Source organism: Lepisosteus oculatus, chromosome 15 (genome assembly GCF_040954835.1).
Source record: "Lepisosteus oculatus isolate fLepOcu1 chromosome 15, fLepOcu1.hap2, whole genome shotgun sequence".
Lineage (NCBI taxonomy): Eukaryota > Metazoa > Chordata > Actinopteri > Semionotiformes > Lepisosteidae > Lepisosteus > Lepisosteus oculatus.
This window is the reverse complement of record NC_090710.1, coordinates 24,307,192-24,331,879: the sequence shown is the minus strand read 5'-3', so window position 1 is coordinate 24,331,879 and position 24,688 is coordinate 24,307,192. Positions and strand designations below refer to the sequence as shown.

The 24,688-nt window shown below is 35.7% G+C and overlaps 1 protein-coding gene across 3 annotated transcripts in view; it reads right to left on the bottom strand.

The window, feature by feature from the left end:
* LOC102696872 (cytoplasmic protein NCK2) overlaps window positions 1–24,688 on the bottom strand; it is a 90,225-nt gene that overhangs the window by 34,624 nt on the left and 30,913 nt on the right. Inside the window, exon 1 of one of the 3 annotated variants that reach the window (XM_015364022.2) lies at window positions 24,266–24,361. The exons of the other annotated variants lie outside the window; for them this stretch is intronic. The gene's annotated coding sequence lies outside the window, so the exon portion shown is untranslated. Of the gene's footprint in view, window positions 1–24,265; window positions 24,362–24,688 lie in introns of those variants that run through there. 3 annotated transcript variants of the gene reach the window in all.

Sequence of the window (24,688 nt, the reverse complement as noted above, 5' to 3'; positions counted from 1 at the left end):
TGAATTTGTCCCAGATGTTTAGAAGTTCAAGAGTTAATACAAAATGAAATATAAAATAAAGAGATATTGGCTCTCCAGCTCCTGGTGTGGCCTCCAGTGTCATAGTCAGTCATTGCATGTTCACAGCATGGATTAAAAAACAATAAGGTAAAAGATTTTGGATCATCAATTATTTCTAAAAGGTTTTTAAGTGTTAACATCAAGTTTAAAAAAACTGTCTGAGATGTTTTATGCACCCACAACAATTTTAAAAGGTTCTGAGTTTAAAAAAAAGGACCCGGCATTCAAATGTGTTTCCTAAAAACAGACAAACCACAAAAGAGTGGAAATGTTTAAAATGTCCTTTACATGCCAGTTTATTTTAAAAGAAAGCAAAATTAGCCAGCATTTAGGCAAAAACATCTTCTGAATTAAAAATACAGTAGAATTGTATGCAATGCTTCGGGTTCTTCCCCCCAGCACAACTTGTAAAACAGAAGACTAATAATAACATATTTAGCTTCCAAGACTATTGGCTTGTTTTCACACAAAAAACCTAAGTATTTTAATGTTTGGAGAACACACCTTTTCCACGAAAATGGAAAGAAAAAATTGTATAACAACAAATATAAAAGTATTGAACTCAAAGTAAAATCAAGAATAGAAAACAATCAAAATCATAAGGATGCATGGCCTATACCCCCTTTAAATTACTTACATAAGATCTAAAAGGTTGCAAACATCACAGTAAAAAAGCAAAGAAACTTTTAATTAATGTGTATGTACAGAATACATCATAAACCTGTAATGTGAATTGCATAGCTGCTGGCTGTTAAAACAAATGTTGGGAAAGAAACAAAAATAATCACAGATTTACCTCTAAATCAATACTATATGTAGTTTGCTGAAAACTTGTGAAAACAAAATAGGAGGGAAAGTCCTCAAAGACTGAGGAGATCAAAGTGAGTTCCTAGAATTGCCCTGCAAAGGGAACATTACAACCAGTTGAGTTATTCAGGAGCACTCCAAAATCTTTTCATTTCATTGTCTACAACAAGACTCCTGATAAGAAATAAAAACGCTTTGTTAATGTGCTACCTTATGTTTCTGAGAGCAAACAACAAAGAGAAACTGACAGAGAGGAGCCAGTGATCAAAGGAAATTAAATTGCAACAATTCCACATAAAAGACATTACCAAACAAATTTGCCCCACTCCAGCACCACCTAGACTTAGAAGATCAAGGCAGCAGCCCACAACACGTAACATCCTGTAGCTCAGACACCAATCTCAAAAACAAGACACCAAAAAAGCCAAAAGCAAAATGACGGCTGTCAGAGATTCTATTATCTCAGTAAAACTGCAATTCAAAGGAACCCAAGTAAAAAAAAAATTAGGTCTTTCCAAGTAGCACAGGCTAACATACTCCAAGGCCTATACAACATGATAGATAGCACAGGTGCAAACCCATTGCTGTTGTTCATGCTGGAAAAAATGACATTGGTCATAAAACCATAAGTAAGACATTCAAAGACAGTCAAACAAACTACATCGACTACATCAATAGTTTCCTGAGGAATGCTACCTGTACAATGCAAAGGCAAGCATGCAGAAATCTAGAAAACAAATGAATGGGAGCAAGAAATTAAATCCTTAGATTTAAAGTCTTTATTACAAACAAAATGTAAGAAACCAATGGTACTGTATTGGCAGCTGACTGCAGTCCAATGTAATTTGAAGAAACATGGCCACCAAATTAAGAAATTATATTGCAGATTTATATAATGACAGCGGGACTGTACGTGTTAAATCTTGGGAGATTTTAATTTCCTTCACATGGACTGGAAAGTATTGTTTCCATTCCACTTGCTAACTTCGATGACAACAGACATGGTAACAATCTGTAGTTTGTCAGAATAGAATTAGAAAATAACACTTGCACAAAGGAAATGTGATTTACAACATACCGTATTATGATTACATTACCTAATTGTACAAGTACAGTCCAAAAAGTTTACATTTCAGCAATGTACTCACTATGACAGAATGGAAAAACGATTAACAGTAAAATCCTTCCATTTATATAGGGATTTTAATCCTAAAGACTCTCACAGCACATTATATATTGGAGAGTGCTTGTTTCTTCCAATATTAATATACAAGTCACCTAAACAAGTGACTGTCATTATGTACCATTAACTCCACTACACTTGGAACTTTAGGAAAACCAGAGTGTAATTTGTATACAACTGTATACATTTGTATAAATACAGATTTTATGTATACAGCTTTTTGCCTATGGTATAAAACACATAATGTTTACAAAACAAGGCATCAGTGAAGCTCTCCTTAGGAAGAAAACATGTACAGTATTTATGAACAGAATTATAAAAGCATGCAAAAACTTGCTGCCAAGCCTTCTCTGTTAAAACCCATCAGAGTGACACTGAAAACCATCCATTTGTGTCTTATGCCATGTACCAATTCTCACACTGCGCCCTAAACCCTTCTTCCAAGCCTGCACTTCTGTGATGTAGCTCAACTGTAGACCTCCAAGTGCGCGAGGATTATAAACGGGGGAATCGACACATCGTGTTCATTCAAGTTGAGCAAACTTGGCAATATCGCTGTTTATTCACTCATGTTCAAAGTAAACTAAATAAGGTGAACTTGGCAAAAGCTCAAAGCTTTGTAATATTAAATACATGTACTCTTAATTAACTACTATAAGTAAATGTAACTATTAAATATGTGTACTATTATCCGTGTAGAGAATACATTGCAGGTATTCATGAGTCGAAGTGGGGTGGCGAAATAAAAGCTTTATGTCAAAACTTTGTACCTAGAATACATGCAGTATCACTCTAAAGTAGCCTAATGATTTTTTTTACATAAAATCTGACCAGTTTTAAAACTACATCATGTTAGATTTTACTAATGCTTGAATAATTTTTTCTCCTTGGCAACTTCTCTCCACTTTGATAGGCTAGAAGATGAAATGTCCCCATTCTGCAAGGAATTCTGGGTGAGTTCCGTTCCGATGCGGACTTCAGAGAAGGGCGCATGGGGGTGCTCATGAGCACCCTTGTGAAACACAAATTTAGAAATGGGACACCCTGAACCCTTGCAGATTTGAGCGAGAATGAGCATAAGAAGGGCCCAACTTCGCAAGTGTAGGTATTGGGACACAGCCTTAGTTATGCTGTTTGAATTCAAGCTTTAACTTGATAAATTCACAAACAAGTTACCTGCAGTACATGCACTGCACTCCAATAAAAAAAAACTATCTACATCTATTTTCATTGTAAGATGGTTTTGGTTTAGTTTTCAGAAGTAACAACCAAGTATTATCTTCATCAATCAACTTATTTTTTTTTGGTACAAAACATAGCAAACACCTCTCATCATTCTACCTAAAACAAGGTCACTCAGAAAGGAGTACTGAATATCTTTACAAGAACATTTTTTTCTATTTCCCAGTGCCATGCTTGGTTTCACCCTCACCACAGCTGTCATGTATCAAGTTGTTTAATGAGTAAGCTTTCAGCTTTGGACAAACCAGTAACAACACAATCATATCCCCTTGCAAGTATAGGAGCAGAGAGGTTTATCATCATGCAAAGAGCATTAATACTGCTTAGTTCTTTCAAAAGAAGTAGTCAGACTATTATTCTCAAAAACTGAGAAATGAATGGCACAGTATTCTGGTCTATTAATTAAGATTTTCATCCCAGATAATGTGCTGTTAAACTACTCCAAACAAACAAAGCTATTCATTATTCATCTCAAGAATTACGAGATGCATTTGAAAGTCTTGTTGCAATAGTTATAGTATATTTGTCAAAATATAATTTTAAGGAAACTATAAGTTGTCATCACACTCATACTCACAGGCATATTTTCTGCTGAGTTCTGTTGAGGTTTAAATTTCTCCTCCCCTTAGCTACTGTGCCCCCAAAATACTAAAGGTTTAAAACTCCCTTACACCCCAAGAAAACCTCTAATATATGTCAATTCTGAAACTGCACTACTCCAAAAATGTAATAAACTAGACATTTTTGGATTGCTTTAAAAATCAATATTTTTTTTTCAGAAAAAAGTGAAGAAATGATAACGTTTGGTAGAGTTTATGGAGAAACCTTGAAAATGTTAGTATTAGCCAGCAGCACTGAAAAGCCAACACAACCTTGGAGCATCACCTGGTCTCTTAAATTTAACATCTCAAGTTCTGGCACAGAGAATAAGATGAAAAAATATTTTTCACAGACCTTAATATTGCTTTGCTCATGTGCTTGTTGAATATGTGCATGCCAAAGGAGCACACATCTTCCTACATTTCCTTGAAAACCAATATTGGGTCAACAATTCAGATCATATTTACTGTATTTGAGCTTCTCACAACACTTACATAAATATTAGCGCTGATAAAAGTGTGGAAAACAAGAAAAGTACATTTTGCACTGTTTATATACTACCATGGGCATTTTAAAGATTTTTTACTTAAAGTTTTAAAATACAGGCCATCCTCCACCAAACCTCATAAAACAACACCTGCTCACAAATATTATATTAAATACCCAAAGCAGCTTGTGTGAACTTTTCCATTCATATTTATTTTCTATAAGCATCAAATACATTTTGTTTGAGGTTGTTCCTCAATGTGCATCCATGAATAGCAAACGTCTTTGACAAGAGCTGTGCATTTGTGATTTATTTTTAATCCTATGGAACCAGTATGAAAACCAACCAGTATGAATCAATTTAGTTGATTGTAAAATAGCACACATACCCACAGAGACTCTGGCCAACAAAGTTAAACAATGAAAGTCAAGTTGACTTATAAGCTGAAGAGTCTTGGAAAATATGACTAGTATATTGATAAGAATGGACACATTTAATTAAAGATCACAGTAAACTAAAACCCAACACAAATTATGTTTAATAAAACACTGCAGTGGTTCACTAAAGTGTAAACCCAGAAGCACAAAACTTCAGTGTACTCCTATACTTATAAAATATACAGGCCCAAGGCAGACCGATCTATAAGGGAAATATGAATTACCAGGAAACAGTCATACTAAAGCAATGAACCATGACTTATGGGAGCATACATGTGCTATGAATGACATCAAAATCATACAATGCAATACACTTGAATGGATAAGTAAAAAAAACCTAACAGATCTACTGTAAAACTCATCAGCAATTAAATGCTTAAAACTATACACCAAAAGGCTGGACACCCCCTATTTAATACATCAGACTAACTTAATCCCATTTAAATACTCACAAAATTAGACTGATCCCAAGGGAAGAACAAAGAGCTGAAGACTTAAGGCTTCAAAGCAGGAGGGCTGTTGAAAATGACTATAGAAACCAGAGGTATTATTATGGTAGCTGTCAGATTCCTAACAACATCCTTAATACTAGTTAAACACAGAAACTAGGCCGTGTTCCAACTTTACATCATATCTGCTTGAAAGTCTAACATCCCAGAGAGAGCTAAAACTGGAAATAATTGTAACTGCCAGTTTAGCAATGTAAGCATTTCAGACTTGCAACCCTTAGATTTGGTTTTGAAAAAAACCTATAAGCAGGCATTCTCACTATTGCTGTAAAAACAGATTCAAAGAGCTTTTGTGTTTGGCATCAGACTGAAGACCAAGACATGAAAACCCATTTCCCCTGTCAAACTGCTGCCTTTTATTGCTTGCGTATTGTTAAACATTGATGAATTAAACATAGCAGCAAGAAATAATCAATTCTTTGTTTAACCTTTTAGTACTTCCAGGTGTCACAGACCTCTAGGGGCAATTTTAACCTGGAATCATGTCCCCTTAAATATTTTGTAATACCTTTGTAAGTATAGACAGTAGAGGCCTGGTTCAGGGCTTATACTGGAACTAATCAAAACCTTTATAAAATAAATGTTGTTTGAAGTATAATAAGAAATCTAAATAATAAACCAGAGATCTCCGTTCCAGGATCCAGTTTCTCAGTTCTCAAGCTCTGAGTCGCATAAGTAATTGCTTTATCTGCCGATTTGTAACACTTGGAAAAAACTTAAAGGTGTTTCATAGGTAAACTCGTTAATGAAGTGGGGGGGCTTACATAATCGATACAAAATCATACAGAAAAAGTCCTTTATACCTCTATATGTCTAATTAACAACATATTTAGGTTGTTTAATCACATATTCTAGTTTATAACAAAAAAAAATATTACATCCTCCAGGAACTGTGTAGGATTTATCTGAACTAAATTTTCACTAGAATATGAATAATAATAAAAGCAGGTTACCACAAAAAAAAAAATCACAAAATTAAAAAAGAAACAGAAAAGAGAATAACTGGACTAACTCAGAATCAGACAAATTCTCCAACATATATTACTCATAAGCAGTGCCTTGGAAAAGAAATGATCCATGCAAGACACTTTATAGATCAAAGGCATTTTGTTGTTCCAGTCCACCCCTATGGTCAGATTTAGATATACAATATTAGAAGAAAGCAATTTCAATATCTGTAGTTTTCCTGGGGGGAGCTTGCATCTTTCATTGTGCTACTGAGGCACTCATGTAAAGAACACATTTATCACTTTTATACTACTTCAGAGAGGAGGAATTTTATACAGGGTGCTACTTTTGTCATTACCTTTGACAAGGATAGGAAAGGATAGGAGTAACAACAAAGAACGTTAATAAAAATGTCTCATGTTTAATAAGTACAAAAGTGGGATGAACAAAAACTATTGAATACAGTTGGCTTTACTCAAAATGTGGTTATTGTGGTGTCTAAGCCACAAATACTATAGCAGAATTATGGTATGTAAAGAGTTACCAATAAGGTTTAAGTCATTTCCCTAGGGGTGTGGCGGGGAAACGTACTCTCATAGGTCTGGGGCTTGCGGAAACAGAACGAGGGTTTTATTTTTCCCTTTGATGTGTTAGAGGCTGATCTTCACTGAAAGAGAAAATCCTTCAAATATCAAACCAATCACAAACTATATCACTGGTCTCATAAGTTAGTAAACATATTCAGGAACCAGCAGGAATCTTACCCTTGTCTATCTGAAACAGACTCACTCTATTACTTTCTCTCATGCGTGGAATAAAAGCTAGTCACAGTCTACTTCTTATTGGGTTCTAGCTACCAAGGTACTTTTAGATTGAATTTGACATTAAACTAGAGAGAGGTGGCCTTTTGACCCATCTAGTCTCTGGCTTTTGGTAGCTAATTCATACAGGGGTCTTGTGCAGATGTTCTTTCAAAGAGGCGATGGTTTTGCTTTTGCCAACATGGATAAGCAGCTTATTCTAGACCTCAACAGCACTCGATGTAAAAACGCCCTCCTATTCTCAGTTTTAAATGCACTCGGATTGTGTCCTCGGATTCAAGTTTCATTGCTATTCCTGAAGATGCCCGCTCTGTTGACTTCGTCAATGCACTTGAGGGTTTTGAATGGTACACATGAATCAAATTCCTTCATAGTAGTTTTTAGACTAAACAGTTTAAAATTCCATTGAACATAAGAACTGTTCAAACAAGAATAGGTCGTTCTACACATCTAGCCCATTTAGTAGTTAGTAGTTCATTAATCTCTAGATTATATCCAAATATGCAGTAATGAAATAAGGATAACAACTTCAACAACATGGATGGGTAACTTGCTCTATAGATCCTAAGGGCCTCCTGCAGTTGGTTGGGAATGCACTTCCATGTAGTTTTCACTGGTGTTCTTCTGAGGTCCCTCTGAGGTTTCTTTGCTGTTCAAACCTAAAAGGGTTCATTTCTATCAGGCTGATAGAAGATGAATATGTCATCAACAAGCACCTTTCTTTTTCATACGTGTTTTCTCATTTTAGAGGTGAGGTTTATTTTTTTTTATGCTACCCACATTGTCACTCTGCAAGATGTTCACTTAGGTTAAACTGTATCTAAAACATTTTGAATTACAGAGGCTGTCAAAAGTATTCGCCCCCCTTGGACTCTGTCACACTGTGTTGTGTTAAAATGTGGAATCATATTTTAATTAGGATTTTTGGCCACTGATTGACACAAAACACTCTATAATGTCAAAGTAAAAACAAACTTCTACAGACCCTCTTAAATTAATAATAGAAGTTAACTGATTGCATAAGTATTGATATTATGATTCCATATTGTACCACAACAAAATATGAAAAAGTCCAATGGGGATGAATACTTTTGATAAGCACTGTACCTTCACAGTTTTTTTATCCTTCTGTTTTGCTTAGAAGCCTAACTTACCAAGCCAGGATTTTAGATCATTTATATAAGGGAAAAAAATAATGTCTAGCATTTTAGTTTCAAGTGCTGACATCCCCCATGTTTTTTTCCCCAAAGCATGTGAGTAAATCTAACATTTCCCACAACAAATACTTTTTGCTGTTGCTTCCACTACACATTCTCGTTTGTTGTATTTTCATGCCTCTCAGCATATTTTGCTGGTATTATGTGATGCCAAATTATACAGGGACAGAAGTTCTTTGAAAACTTAGCTATCCATTTGCATATCACTGTTAAAGAAATAAAGTATAATTGTTTTGTTTGAAATTCTACTTGTCTTACAAAAAAAAGGCTCTTAACTAATAAACTGCCTGTAGAGTTTTCCGAATGATCTTTGCTGATATTTTTTCCTCTCTCTTCAGTCCTTTCCTCCCACAATCAAGTTGGATTCTGAACTTTCCGCTGTAGAAACATTTTGGAAGGACCACAGGGATGTGGGGGTCTGGAAAAAGTTACCCAGCCAAGAAATGGCTGGAGGCGATCCTCTGATAAATTAGATGAGCCACTAGCCACCAAACAAGCAGGATGGGCAAGCAGCCTCCCTCTTGTGTTTCTGTATTACTCATCCGTGCTTCATAACACCCGAGTTTTGACTCGAGCTTTGTTTTGTTGCTCAACTTTTGTTGACTCCAGTAAAGCTACAGAAATTCAAGAAATGCATGTCAACATGAAACAAAAGCAAATTCACTTTTGCTCCAACATGAGATTGAGTCAAACCCCCACTAACGGAGAACAGCAGAGAAACGTGAAGTAGAAGTTAACTTGGTACAACCGAATGAAGTGAAGCAGAATTCACTTCTTACAGGTTGAGTCATACCCCCTGTAGGTGTGCATGTAATGTTCAGAATCACCACAGACCTTCCTTCTTCCTCAGAGCCTCTGCACGAAACTGTTCTATTTTCAGACTAAAAGCTCTAACCACCCACAAAAGGACTATTAAAACAAATCCCAGGGTACTCTCTCTCTCTTTGGGAAAAAAAAGTGGCAAAGAAGCAATTCTGGATATATCAATCATCTACTTTTAAGGGGAATAACTAAAATCAAGCCAAAAAGAAAGCTAAGAGCAGCTTTTAATTACTACTTGCTATTAATTGCTAGGTGTCAGGGATAGACCTGAGGGAATATCAGCATCTACTATTGAACTAGATAGTTTTGCTCAGAGATTATTTGATTCTCTATGACCCACTAACCTAGATCTGACTGCATAGAAATTCTTCGAGTTAAACTGATGGCCAGAACTACACACTCCATGAGACGGTTCATAATTTGTTGACTGCAGATGGGTTAAATATCTTGGATTAAAAATACAAAGGCCAGAAACCCTGTGTGTTCAAACCCCAACAGTTCTTGACAAAATCTGCACCAAAACCTTTGAAGATTAAGTGCCAGAGGCAAAGAAAGAGAAAAGAAAGATGAAAGCCCCAACATACCTATAAAGGCAAAGAGATCAAGATCAATTAGTATTGTTAGTTATGCCTGAAACTTTCTTTCACAGGATGTTCTCTCCTATCCTGAAACCCAAAAGTTGCAGTCTTTGATCTAAAGTTACTCAGAAATGTCAAAGCCCTGCTACAAAGTACATAAATTTTATTCAAATGCAGGAAGCAACAACATACAATTCTGCCAACGCTGTGATATGCTGTCCTACTCACTACTATTAAGCTGCTGAAATGAAATTTAAGTGAAAATGAGGTTTTGTATTTGAAAAAGAAAAAGCATTACCAGGCCTCAAGTTAGGAAGGCATTTATGTTTTTTTTTCCTTCATTTTTTAAAGTAAAATCAAATTTATTGACAAGTGCTTAATATATATGCCTGGACATTACACTTAAATGCAAACTGTTTCTTTTAATAATAATAAATAATAATAATAATATTAAAAAGCCCTTACACATATATAGCACTCAAAGCGCTTTACAGTAATGGGGACTCCCCTCCACCACTGTGAAGCCCCACCTGGATGATGCGACAGCAGCCATAGTGCACCAGTCTGTGATGAAGCCAGTTCATAGATGGGGATTATTTGGAGGCCATGATTGGTAAGGGCTATTGGGGAAATTTGGCCAGGACACCAGGGTAACACCCCAACTATTTTCAAGAAACGCCCTGGGATTTTTAATAACCACAGAGAGTCAGGACCTTAGCTTTCCCAGGAGGTCTGACCAGGCTCATACCCGTTTAGCTTCAGTGGGCTGCCAGTTGTGAGTTGCAGGGTAATATGACTGCTGTCTTTATTAATGATATATATATATTTTTTTTTTTAAGATGAGGCCGGAGCAAGTTAAAGGTTTATGCATATCTAGCATCTGGTTGGCTAGTGCTTTTAACTTCAAAAAACACTAACAAATCCAAGTTGAAGTCAGGTCTAAACTTGGTTACATACTCATAAGTCACTGTTTTTCTTCACTAATAAATTGCAATTAGAATTAATAGATACATTATACACAAAGGAAGATTTAGTGTTTTGTGAAGCTTAGTCAACCTGCAACTACAGCAGAAGATGGGGCTCAGGACATGATGGGTTAATCTGGAGGTGGTTTGGCAGAAGTAAAACAAGTCGCTCACATTCATGCATAGCTGTATGCACAGCAAGGTTCTCACAGTCAACAAAATGTAATGTTCTATTAGTTCAGGTAGTCAAACATGTCACCTTTGTGAAAGCACAGTCACTTCATCCTGGCTTGTTTTTGCTCCTGTGTAATGAAATGGTAAGCTTGAAATGCTACTTTTCTGTACTGATGCAAGAGGACCCTCTTATGGAAATGTCCAGGCTCATCTGTGTGAACTGCCAATTTTCCTCAATTCCTTTCCACTACTGACTATTTTACAGTCTCAGTTTTTCTGGGGTTGCCTACAAGGCAGAAACGTTTGCATAGCTCAACATTAAATGCTGGTTTTCTTGTTTATCAACTCATCCTAGTTGCGAAGAAACCCAAATTTGCAGTTCTAGGGGTCCTCAGGTAATTTCCAAACATTCTATAACATTAGATTGACAATGTACTGTAGTACTTTTATCAAACTGAACCTCACAAGAAGCACATTTCGACCTAAATTATATCCATGATTGAACACTTTGCAGAGTAAGATGAAACTATTATCTGAGGGCACTTTCAGTTGCATGTTTAAGTCTTTTCTGCTTGATACTTGCACATTTTTGCACAGTTGTGTCCTGTTCTGTTAACCTCTTCCGCTACTTAAACCTTCCAGCTCTCCAGAGGCCCTGTGTCCTGAAACATCTTGCATCATCTTGGAAAAGACAAAAAGTACAGGCCTGGTTGAGGGATTGGATTCAAAGTAACTACATTTCACCCACTGCTCTTTTTTTCTTTTATTGCATTGTTTTCTGTGCAATAATGGTGTAAGCCTCTTGACCAGGTAATAATTATTGGTCTCAGTCATTATTTTACATTTTTACTTATGTCAGCCTACACTGGCATAGTAATTTTTCTTCCATGCATTCTACGATCAGTAAAGTTAAGAAAGCCTGGAGGAAACTAAGTTAATACCCTTCACTACATGCATTCTGTGTATGCTAACTGATAAGTATTTTCTACATTTTGGCAATTTTAAAAATGTAAAGTGCCGATTCAGATACAGAACGAACACCATTCAGCAGCAGTGTCAGTGTACATGAAAAGAATGATTTACCTGCTTGTTTTAAGATATCCACTTCAGATCTGGTTATAGAACATTCAATGATAACATTAGCCCTGATCTGGATAGCTTTTAATTCTAAATTTACCAAAACAAAAAACATTGTTGGTGCTCCTGATAAAGACCTGAAACTACACTGGCAGGATTCAATACTAAATAATGAAATGTTTTCAATTTTTTAATTGCTCAATTTAACAAGGAGCTTTTTGATTGAATGATTTATACTTGGATGCGCAATTCAGAGTGCTGAGTTGTGCTGTCATGTTTATAAATCCTAATGTAAAACTCAATAATCTCAAAGCTTTAGTTACATTTTCTATGAAACATCCAATCAATCTCATTAATCACAGATGTTATAAATAAAATAGGTATTAAGCAGTAAGTAAGCACTAAATCAGCTACAGGCAGATCTGCTTCAATGATTCAGATCTGCAAACCTAGGGTTTCAGCTCTTTCCATTTCCAGAATGTCTTCTTTACACTTTTCTGAGTCATTTCCACATTTGTTGTGTTCCTACTAAAAGCTCAGAACGTGACTGATAGAACTATTGGTGGAACCAAAGCAACTGCAGATGGCTATTGGGATCAGAAATCATTACTTTTTTCTTACAGTGCCACCTGGCAGCAATTAAAGTCTCACTTCAGTTGTGCAAACCTCCTCAAAGCACATTTCTTCACTGCAGTTACCTCACAAAAGCAAATGCACTAGTCAAACAGAAATAAAATTCTAAAACTGATCTGTAATCCTAATTTATCTCTAATTCACATTTCCCCTAAGAGTTGCTATATGCCACAAAAATGCAAATCAGGTTAAAGCCATAACTCCTGGAGTGAGATAACTCCTACAACATTTAACTAGATCCTAGCTAAACTGAGCTCTTTCTACTTGGTTTCACAATGTACTCACTTCATAGATGCCTCTGGGAAATGAGAATCAATTCAATAAGTGTGACTTTTATGTTTTTCCCCTAAGTGTCTGTTGTGAACAGATTGTTTCCACAACAGAAAAGGCATAGAATTTCTGTTTCAAAGTGTAAGGAAGAAAAAAAAATATAACTACTCAGAGAAAACATTTTTTGGAGAGAAAATTGACAGACATCTGCAGGATCACACTGTGAACCATTTTCACATGGTGCACAAAGGTGAGGCAGGATAACACATTCTGCCATTAGGCACAGTGATAGCAAAGCATATTGATGGAAAAGAAACATCTGCTCCCATATCATTGGCAAGTGGACAAGACACTAGACATGACACAACTGTCCTCACAAGTAAGAAAGTGCAAGTTGAAACTATTTAACAATAAAATAACTGAATAGAAATAAATGGGCTCTAACATGTTTAACATTTGGTCCACAGAGCAACACGACAAAATATGCAATATAAATTATTTTTCTGTAAACTGCATTTTTCTGCTGCATACAAATACCATAAATAAGCAGTGCTAGTATAAGGGGAAAAAAATATCAAATATTACTCTAGTATTCAGCTTTCTTTGATAATTTGGGGTTTTGAAGCGCTGATGAAAATTATTACATACACTTGCAAAGGAAATGTCTGTGGAAGTGCTCTTAAGCCCACACAGAGTGTACAAAACACTCACTTGTTTCACAATATAGTCTATATAAACAGCAGACTGGACATCAAACATTGAAACTCAGTCCGCAGAAACCTGTGTACACCACACTAATGATGCTTGGTTTCTTTTTATCATTTCATCTACCACTGATTCCCTTTAGGTTTGTTCTATGGTACTATGCAGTACATAAATTAACACTTTCCCATGCTACAATTATAATTAAAAGGATGCAGACTCAGGCTAAAAGGACAGCTTTGTTCATATGGTTTATTAACCTTGCTGAAATACAAAGGAAAAAACACTTTTGAAATAGCTTCTTCTTTAAAAAGGTAGAACTGTTGGAATTCTGGATTTTTTTAAAGAGTCTTTAAAAAAAATCATATATAAAACAAAATCAGTCTTCAGGGGGAAATAAATCTAAACCTTTGGTGTCTGCCAAATACCATGAGGGTAATTATGATTTTGAAAACATAATTGAAATAAAAATAAAACAAATACCACATTTCCACTAATTAAGCCTCCAAGTCTTGCCAAAACTGCATACAACTTGCAGAGTTATAAAAGCCTTCCAGGATGACCCCATGAAAACTTTGTAGCTGTTTGGATACAATAAATGACAATACTTATTAATGTAACCATAGGAACACCCTTCTTCTCATAGGTGATTTTAAATCAAGTTTAGTTTCCTTTGATGATTTTCTAGTAAACTAAACAAAAAAAAAGGAGGAAAAAAAAGACAGTGGAAAGCCTGCTATACAAAGTTTGAATCTTAACTTTAAAGGCTTGTGGGAATATGGGACAAGCTGCCCACCTATGGTGTTGAAGCGATACCCAGGCTTCTTTCAAAAACTGGCCAAATGATATCCTTATATTATTTAGGTACTAAAAACCATAAGAGCTAGCTTATCCACATCCTCTTGTTGGGAACCTTGTGCTTAAATGAAGTTTGGCATAATTTATGTATGTTTTTTTTTTTGATTGGATCTCCTCTTTAAGCACTGTAAAATCCTCAACTTCAAACTCACTAATTTTATTGTCATTTCTTAGTGTTTTTTCTTAAATTAAAGATTTAGAATATACTCATTTGTCGTTTTATGTTACGTCCCAGTGTCTGTGTTTTTTATGTCCACACTGCTGACCCTTGATTGTTCTCCCTTCCCCATTGGCCCACCATTACACCACACTTTCAGAATGACATCACCATAAATTAGCTCTCAGCCAATCAGAACACATTTTATTCACTATGTAACATGGAGGTTTTTAGCGAGGAGAGGCCTTTCGTTTGACTTCGGTCCCATTTTGGTTATCGCTTCGCTTCTGGTTATTGCTTCGGCTTCTTTTGTTGGTTTGTTTTGCTTTGTGTGTGTGTATTTTCGTATAGCTGCGGCTTTGTTGTTTTGTTGGTTTTTTGTTAGTTTCTTTGTACTTTCGTTCGTTTGTGTGTTCATCCTTGTTTTGCCATTACCTTGCCCCAGTGTTACATGTTCAACTTTTGGGTTCTTTTGTACCCTGCTCCTGTTGATTACTCTTGTTTTCCCTGATTTGTATTCTTGGTTCACTTGTGTTTTTGTGTGAACTTTTGTATATAAGGTTAGTTTAGGTTGTTGGGTACACTTTACACACTTAGTTGATTTTGTATTAGTACACTAGTTTAGTACGAGTGAGTGCCATTTGTCTTGTATGGTTTTGGGTAGTCAGTGCAGGTTAGCTAGGGTGTTGAAGACGCTGAAGACCGTGTGTTTCGGGTTTTCTTTTGTAGTCAGATTAGCTTTCCCTCACTGTCCTAGCCAGCTCCATTTTGTTTATTTTCTTTCCTTTGCCACCACTCTAGTTCCTTACCCTTATCACGCTTCCTAGTCCCTCACCAAAACCCACCTGGTTCCAAAAGAATTATCATAAATGTTACACCCCTTTACCCCTAGATACTTGGGGTCGTAACATTTTATCTTCACATTTCTATACTCATTTCTGTTTTCATTCTTCTACTTGCATTTTTATACACACTATTCAAGAGGTACAATTGGAAATTTCAGAATTTTTTTTGGCAAACTCCAATATTTAAATCACCACAAAATCATGCTTTGCATGTCTGGGGCTGACAGGCATAACAGTTATTGGTACATGATGCACATCCATAAGATGTAAAACCAGCCATCCTGATGTTGTCAGGGTACTTCTGTCATTCTGTAATTACTTTGTTAGTACAAAAATACAATTTCTTTGGCAAAAAAATAGGAAAAGGTCAGTTATTGACTTGGTTAATCATTTCACCAAACAGATGATGACCTCCTGTGGATTTAAAATCTGTGGCTGCAACATACAAGGTACAGTAAATGTCTGAGCAGTTTTTATGATGATGAAACCTGCAAAGTTTCAATTCTATCACAACTGTAGACTGGGGTAGATTGAAGTCGGAATCGTGGAAGAACTTTATAACTCGTTTTAGCAAGTTAATCGTACTGTCACCAGAATGGTATCTAACATGTATGGAATGACCTAGCCAAATGCCTTTTGAAAAAGAATAGTGAGCATTACACTAAGTGGGCTTTGCTAATAATTTATAATTTTTATAATTTATAAGAAAAAAGATGGTAGATAGGCAGCCATTGCAGTTTAAGAGTCATATTTCACTGTATGTTAACTATATTGATACGAGAATGTTACCTGCTGAGTTTGGGGTTAATTGGGCAGATAGTACTTGTACAAGAGCATGTTTTGAGCAGTTGACTGCATCTGATGTCCAGTTGAGGGTGGGATAAGTATCATTTTTTTAAGCCAGGTGTTAGTGTTAAAATATTGCTAATGGAAAAATATAATCAGGCAGCCTTATGCAGGGCCTCTTTTTATAAAAAATCTATTCATCATGCTGGTACTAGACTTTTATACCTGTAAGGTTTGGAGTTCACTGACCAAAAGGTTTTTGATCAGGAGGACAGGTTACATGATGCTACGAAGTTTGATGCTTCGAAGTCTAATAATGTTCTCTAATCTCTAATGGCAAAGAGCTCCTGTTTAGTAAATAAATACAGAAATATCAGGTGTCCAAAGTTTTCTGGCCCCTTCAACACTAATCAAGCTATATCAGTGTGTCCCTTCAGTAAGGAAGGTCAGTCTCCAGAGCACAAATGTATTTGACTTCTGCTTAGCCAGTTGGAACTAGATAAGGCCATTTCTTGTCCTCTAGGCTCTTTAGCCGACTCCTGACTTCAATTACACAACCAACAAATTACTACAGTAGCCACTAACCACCTGTCACAATAAATAGGAAAGGCAATTTTTTCTTTAAATTAGCTGTTTATTCTTACAGTATTGCATTAACTCTGAACAATACAGCCTTATATTTCAGGGAGTAGTTTCCTAACTGATTTGACCTTCCTCAACAGGGGAGAGACAGTAGCAACATTGTAGTGCCCCACTCTGCCATTTCTAATGTGTGTGACTTCAAAACAGAAATTGGATGGATGAAAGAAAATGCATTTCCCCGGAAGAAGCAGCTTGAATTAATAAATCCTTTGGTGTGCGTCATGCCTTTTTATTTATTCCATCTTTTCCAATGTATTTGAGATGTACATTTCAGCCGTGATTACTAATCGAGTTACTCACATCCTTGCAATTATTTCATGGCACTCGATAAATAGCAGTTATTTTTGGTCCAAGATCATACAAACTTTACAGCATCCAAAAATAAATGTGATTATATGCATGTATCTTGTTAGTGAGTATTACTGATATACTAAAAAACGTACATTAAAACACCAAATCTGCAAAAATTGCTGGTCTCTAAAATGCATGGGGATTACATGCAAATACCATTTATAAACACACCAGGTGACGTTCTTTTTACCAGTATGAAGCAGTAAAATAATAAATAATAATAAAAATAATTTTGGTTACTTTGGTTTAAAGATTCCTTTAATTTTAATGGCTAGATGTGGTAAATTACCCTCATTGATTATATCGTTCTGAATCTTATTTTAAGCATGCTGTAAAGCTTATACATTGTTATCAAGGGCTGTCATATATATATTTTTTAAAGTATTAGACATTTGAAGTAGTACCTTCCCAAATTTGAACCAATTCCATAACACACTTCAAAAAAAATATAATAATATATAAATATTTCTGAGTGTAGCTTTAAATGTTTTTAGCTGTTACAGTTTAAGTGCCTCTTCATGGTTGTACAGTATAAAAAGAATGCATTTTCAAAAATCATTTACAATTTACAATTAATGTACATGCAAAGAAGCAGAAATCTGCCCTTATGCTGTGGTATTCATACATTGCTCTTGTAGTAACCATTATTAATGGCATTAAGTGTAGCAGAAATCCTATGGTAATTTCAACAACAGATAAAAGTATAAAAGGAATATTCAAGAATCCCTTGTGGAAAATTAACAAACCACTTTACCTGCTAAATATGATAAGAATGTTCCAAGATGTCCGGTGAAACAAATACATATACCTGACGTAGATGAAGCAATACCTGAATAATCAGTGACTACACATATGACAAACATCGACAGCAGCTTGCTGTCTGGTCAGATAAAAAAACCTGGTCAGTATGAAGATGGGAGACCTCTGTGAAACCCAAGCTGCTGTAAGTGGTGTAAATGTACCTATCTATTGCCCTCTCCCCTCTGAAACAACTTTCAAACCAATGACCCAGCATGGTGACAGGAGCATAGTGCTGTAAGCAGTGCTAACATTCCAATGAGATGTTACACCAAGGTCCTGACTACTTAATTGTTAAAGATCCCACTGTTTGTAAGAGAAGGGGTGTTAACTGCTCTCGATTTGTGTCCTGGTTAAATTCTACTTTGTGCTTGCGCAATACAGTCTGCCCTAATTTCCAGGGAAGGACCAGCTTATTAACGCAAATAATATTATACAGTAGGGTTGTATTACAGGATGATCTAAAAACCTCATGAATGTTACAATATAAATAGCACGACAGAACTTATACACCAGGTGGCACTTCGGATCAGTGTACCAGATGAAAATTCATAAAACAACCATAATATGCATTTTCTTGCATAAATAACACAGGAAAGGTTCATAAGGGTGTTAAATATATTGTGTATGTTACCCATATTGTATAGAAAGCAAACGATAAGGGACATTCCAAGAACACACTTTCAGAAAATAAAAGAATCATACAGTATTCCAAAAGGTAAGCCAACATTTTGTATTTTCTATTTTGCATTTGACCTTTAAGAGAAAACAAAGGTCACAAATCATATATTTAGTATATATGATTTCCTACATGTTATACGGTAATCATGATCCTATCTACACTCTGTAAAGACTAATGCAAAATCCTGTGACCTTTAGGAAAGGTCAGATGTCACTTTCTACCAGAAAATAAGGCATCCAACAGTAAATATAAGCCTATCTGTACTCATTAGTGAGTTCATCTAAATTTGCCCAGAATAGCAGGTCAAAGATTTATGGATACTAAATCAAGCAACCAATCAGCTTTATTCAGTTGTGAACTGTTCTGTGATCATCCACGAGCCTACATTATTCTAGTAAAGATGTACCTTGCAACAAAATATTTTAAGCACACCACAAATGTTATTATCCTGTGGAAAAATCTTGACATTGGAACCTGTTAAAAGTCTATTTATTTATTTTTTCAGAGAAGATGCTGTTTGAATGCTTTTGACAACTCCAACATGCCAATCAAATCATGCAACTAACTAGCCCTCCTTATCTTAAAAGGGAACTGCAACACTATTTTTATATGCTTGTGAATACATCTCTTTTAATCCAATAGAAACATTGCCATTTACTTTGAGATGGTTTTGCCGACAAATACAACTTACTTGTTAATAACTCTGCATGCTGATCACTTTGGAACATTTATGCGGTGAAATGACTGCTGCACAACCTGTACTTGTTCACTCGCACATTGTATCACATTAGTCATCACAATGACAAGTGAGCAGGAAGGGTCAGATTGTGGCGCGATTTGCACAAACTCTTGCTGTTGCCCATGGTCAGACCAGGGGGTTGTAACAAGATGGTGACTATGCAGTATTTTCGCAAAGTTCAGATTTTGGAAAATTTTGCAATGCACTCAACTAATTAATTTTGTTACCAAGATTTAATGTCCAGTCTGAGAAACTGGGACTGCACTTCCTCTTTAAGTGTAAATATTGAACATGAGTTAACATTGTGCACCACGTTTTAGATTCTTCACAAAATTTCTTGACAACACAAAGTTTCATGAGCTCAATAAAATTGAATACCATTAAATACTGTGCTTTATCATGATTCATAACTTCCTTTGGGAGAAAGAGTCAAATAATACACTGCATCTTTGATGGTCTTTGTGATACAGATCCCCTTAATGATTTTGTCTAATATTTAATAATTTGCCCACATAGCTCATGGGCAATTTAAGTCCAGTCCAGCTGCAGCACTTCTAACAGGATTTAACCAAAACATTATGCATGCACCCATACAACATCAAATCTATACTATAAAAATACTTAATCTAACTGCCAACATTATCAGTAATAACTGCATAAACACTTCTCAAAATAGTCAAAATTGGTACAATAGAGCAAACAAGTAAAAAAAAGAATTGGAAACAAAAGGCACAAACTGAACTAGTTTTACTTTTGGTCTTACTACACATTAACATCTTTAATGAATAGATAGACCTTTAAGCAACATTTTAAAATGTCAGCACTCACAAAGTGACTCGTGAACTCTCAGTACCATATAAAGGAGTAGGAGAACCTTAAAAGTCCACTTCAAATGTCACAGAGAATCAAGGATGGGGGTTCTGTGCTGATGCTGAATACTTTTAATTAGAATACATGTCTGGACATACTGAGCTTGTTTAGCACCTTATGCGAGATCTCAGGGGGAGTCAATATATTTAGAACTTTTAGACAGGCAGGGTCTGGGGTTAACAACACTCCAGATGACTAGTCTTGTTGGTACTGCTGGCATAGGGATTACTTATCAGAGAGTGTCAACCCACATAAAAGCTCAAAGCAAGCGAGGAGTGAAAAAACAGAGGACAAAAGATAACTTATATTAAGGCCAATATGGCCACCAAAAGGGTGACCATCTCTTTATCAGACTGCCAATTTAATCCATGACACAATGGCCTAAATTTATTTCCAAAAAGGAAAAATCCCAAATCACTTTGCCAACTGAATCCTTTTGAAACCAAATAAAAATGGGTCTAGTCTCAGAACCTCAGGTCATTTTCTCAGGATTCTACCAATCCAAGACAAGACAAAACCCATCTTCTTTCCATTCCTCTTTTACACAACTATTTGAGCTTTCCCCTTAAGCTAATCAATCAATGAAGTCATCACTAGAGTTTCTGAGAAATGCAGTATACTGGGTTTGGCTCATTCCTCCAAAACATGCACCAAACAACAGGTTACTTCCTTTAAAAAGTCTCGTCTAGAATAGAAGCCAAATCAATGAATGAAGCCATTACCTCTACATAATTTTACATTGAATCCAGAAGAAAGTAATGTTTAAGAGCATCAAAACTTGTAATTAATTCCAGATGTAAAAAAATATTAAGTTACCCAGAATTTTATCTGTATAAAATTTGTATAAAACCCCCAATTTTAAAGGTTCAAAGAGCTTTTTAGAAGCAAAATGAGATTGTAACTACATAGCCAATGCTCCCTTCAGAATCTGCTAGAAAAGTACTTGAAGATCCCGGCTAAGCTTTAATTTAAGGCCAACAGAAGCAAAATCTAAGCCTGCAAGAATGAAACCATGTTCCAGGGACTAACTGATGATTTTAGTAACAAATGCACAAAGCAGAGAACCAAGGTCTGAGAAGTGGAATTGGTATAGCCTAAGACACAAGAAGCGGGTCTCGTTTTAGCTAACACGTTAGTAAAACAGGCAGCATCAACAACAGTAAAAACAAGAGAAACACAAACCTATAAAAAACTTCGAAAAGTCTGATCTTCAGTAAAGTAAGGCCTGAAGCTAGATCATTCAGTACCATAGGTGAGTAGGAGAGTATTAAAGTTCACATGTAAATTCAAATAAACTAGTGTATCATCCAGAGCAAAGGAGTTCTATGCAAAGTTCTGGACAAACTGAAGCACAGTCAGTATCTTAGTAGATGCTCAAGCAAGGAAAACATTACAGTAATCTAGTTTTGATGAAATAAAGAAATACGTCTGTATTTCAGCTTATGCAAAGCGAGGCCTTTAACTGAACAAACTGAACAAACATGTAATGGGGGGAAAAAAGAAAGATACATTTGCATTTTAAAAGAATTGCAAATTACAACACTAAAATAATTCACAGACACAACAGAAGCTTGAGAAAACCTGCCTGGCCAGCTCTCTAATTTTGTCTAGTGGTTTAATACTTGAATATGTTTCACCAACTAGGTCATAAAAAAATCCATACTCAATTCAAATATGTAAAATATACATTGTACAGTCAACACAATCATACACAGCTTTCAGGTATTCGTTAATGATCTACTGGACTTAACTATGGAAGTATAACTGATAAAGTGTAAAGATAAGATTTTTTTGCCAGTGAACTCTAATAACTTTTATTTAATGCATGGAATAATCGCAGAAAAACTTACCGCAACTGACTACCATAAATGCTTCAGCGCCATTAAATTTGAATATTTCACCCTACATAATAAGCCTTTTGTAACAAAAAGTTTCTAGTTGACCTTAGCATTCTTCACTTAATAGCTCATTCTGTAACTGAAAATAATCAAACCTGTTTAGCTGCTTTGCAGTGTGTCTTTTATCTTCCTGTTCATGGGACTGTCATCATAACATTTCACTTCATTATTTTTTACCTTTTGGAATAGGTAACGCACCGGCCTTTTTGTTACTGTAAATCTCCAATGATGACTTTACTGCATCCAAATAAATACTGTATACCAACAAATCATTCAATCCTGGTCAGCCCTAAAAACAAAGAGTAGAACAACCCAAGCTTTGTGAATTTCAGCATGTACAAGCTCAAAATTTATTAATGGAAAATGGGATACAATCAGTTTAATCATAATGTGCTTTACAAAAATCTATACGAAAATATAAGATAGGGTCGTCATTGTCTTTGTCCCTGTATCAGATTTAGCTTAAACTTCCCAAATCCAAAAGATCCTACCCCTTGCATCATACGCTACAGCAAGCCTGTCAAAAAGACAACTCTTAGAAGCCAACAGCGTTTTGATGTGTGCAACCTTTTCAATGCTGCCCCCTGAGAATTGCCCTTCCTCAGAGGAGGAATTAGCACATGGCCTGCTGTCAATAATAACTGTTCACCCGACCCGCGCAGTCTGTGCAGCTCAGGTGTCAAGTATGACCTCCCCAGCCCTTCTCTTAAGAGCACAGACTATAAATCAAAGCAAGCCAATACTGCAGTTGAGCCCCAAGGGAGATATTGCAATTACTCTGTTAAAAGTATAGCCCTTACTCTTCACACTTAATTGCTGTTACAAAGTACACCTCATGCAATGCTGAATTAAGCCTGAATTCTGCCAAGTTAACACCCCATTTCGACCAATTGCTCTAACTTTGAGCTTGAAGTTCTTCACTTAGTATTTTTAGCACGAATACAAATACACTTTAACTATAGTTTTTCATTCGACTGAGCTAACTTAAGCAGATTTTAGTATGTTGACTATGCAACTGCAAAAACGTAATATATTCCATCTGGAATAGAAGAATGTTTTGTTACAAATTAATTCTTTGCAGTTTTATCTTATCAGGTTGGGTTGAACAGTAATTCACCATTAAGCATTTGCAGTCCCACATGCTCACATGCTTTATTACTTTCACTACACTGAGAAAATTCAGCAGACATTCTAGGAGTCCCAAAATTACTGGAACCAGGTATGGATATTCATCTGACACAAACAGAAAATTGCTTGGGAATACAGTTTTATAAATAGTGCAGTATGGTAGATCTGTCATGATCTATAGTACCCTCCTAAAGTATTTTGACAGCAAAGTTAGATTGGCTTTATAGTCATGCAAACTGTACAATATTTGTAATCATGGGATCACATGGAGTTCTAGAATTGCTCAGTGTAAAATTTGCTAATTCTTAGTTGTGTGTGCTTAAAAAATATATACTATTTCTTAATCTATGATGAATTGCTTCTCACTCTGACATACTCATGTGTAGCAAGCAACAGACATTTTGTCAACAATCTATGCAGTGCGTATCCAGGGATGAACAGGGGTCCCTTGCACAGGATACTGCTCTCTTGCTTTCTCCTTAACCTACATTATTTTTGGTAAACGCGTTATCATGCTAATATATATATATATTATAAGAGCTGTATGAAATTGAAATCAAATCAATAAAATTCTAGAGTGAAGTAGCTATTGTTTGGAAAACAATTTAATGCAACAAAATGATAAATCATAAGATTCAATAAATAAAAACCAAATAAAAAAATCTATAAGCATCATAGTAGCAGTCAATTAATAATCATTTAAAATCTTACAGCTGTGCAGTGCAAATGCGTCCATGTGCTCGTAATTCATGCATTTTACACACTTTTCTGCACTCACCACTAAACAACAGTCTTCCCTTCATCCCTTCACATGCTCCAGAAAACCGATAAACATTTAGTTGTTTTTTTTAGTACAACTATATAAACATTTGATATGAATAATATGTTTAGCCCTGTGATTTCTAGTGACTATATGTATGCAGAAACTGAACTCCCTAAACCTTTTCTGTAATCATCAGAGATTCTTTGTTGAACCCACCTTGACTTCTTTCCAGTTCTTGGAGTATTCAGACCTTTTTTCTTGTGCATACAAAATTCATACTCAATTTAAATGTGGAGATTGACTTGGCCAGTTTAAGATTTTCCACGTTGATGGACTCCTTGATTGCATCGACCTTGTTTTCGGTCACCGTCACGCTTCACGTCCAATAATAATGGAAGCATTTTTTTTTTCTCAACTAGCATAAAAAAATGTTTCTCTAAACTTTGGAATTCGTTCTGCCGCCATCATCATTAGTTACGTAATCAGTAAGGATGAGTCAGCTAGTTCCAGGTGTGGCCATGTGTGCCTAGGATATAAAAACACCTCACCTTGCTTCAGATTATATTGTTTTGCGAGAATGCATCTGCACTTCCTTTCTTTTCCCCACACTTTAACCTTTCCTTTTAAACATTTACTTTG